Here is a 1126-nt window from a genome sequence, read left to right on the forward strand (position 1 = left end):
ACGTATATTTATGCAAATAATAAATTCATAAAATTTATAAAAGAGAGTACTAAAAACATTAAAGCCCATTATTGTTTATTACTGTTTCATTATCAGAATTATTATCAGATTTAATTCTCATAAATATTAATATATACAAACGTTATATTTAATAATTATCGTTTGTTGAATATTTTTATTTTTATTTTATTGTAATATATAAAAAATATTGATCCATTACAAATACATTGTTTAATCGAATTTAATATTTTTAAAATTTGATATTAATAAAAATGTTAATAATTCTAAAAATATAAATTTCTTTCCTACTCTTTTTTTCATTATTTCACAAATTGTCTAATTTTTGAAAGGATTAAAACGATGTTACAGACAATAACTTATAATAAATAAATTCGAACTCAATATTAATTAATTTACAAATTTGTACCAAATAAGAGATATAATAAAATATCTTAAATCTTTTCAAACTTTTATCTATATTTTCATTATTCAACAATATCATTTATCGTGTTATATTATTACTATTATTATTATTATTATTATTATTATTATTATTATTATTATTATTATTGCCAAAAAGTCTAAAAGAGTAATAGTAAATACGTATATCAAATGATATTCTAGGTCAATCTATCAAGAACGAATAGAAACGTTACAATCACTCAAAGATAGTTTGATAGATCCATTAAATCGATTCATCACAGTTGAAGCTTGTTGTACTTTAGGAAGAAGATCACGAGATGCGCGTTCATTTCTGTCGTTGGTGATGGTGATCGAACGTATCATGTCAGCCGGACGGATATACAATCGAGTCCTCGATTTTCACGGTACGATGAGCACCGACCATAATGCTTCGCGATTTGAAAAGCGAGCGTCAAAAGATCCGGTCTACTTCCAGTCGTTCAATTACCCACCTCGATGCGTGGTGTCCAATGCTTCTTCGATAGATATTTAATAAAGTGACCAAGTGGAAGAGGATTCGATTTGAAAAAACAAGATAGATGAATAGATAGAGAGATAGTTAGATAAATAAATAGATAGGTAGATAGATTGTTAGATAGACAGATAAATAGATAGATAGGTAGATAGAAAGATAGAAAGATAGGTAGATAGATAGATAGGTGAA

The sequence above is a fragment of the Vespa mandarinia genome, chromosome 11 (assembly GCF_050613455.1).
Source record: "Vespa mandarinia isolate Hongniang chromosome 11, ASM5061345v1, whole genome shotgun sequence".
Lineage (NCBI taxonomy): Eukaryota > Metazoa > Arthropoda > Insecta > Hymenoptera > Vespidae > Vespa > Vespa mandarinia.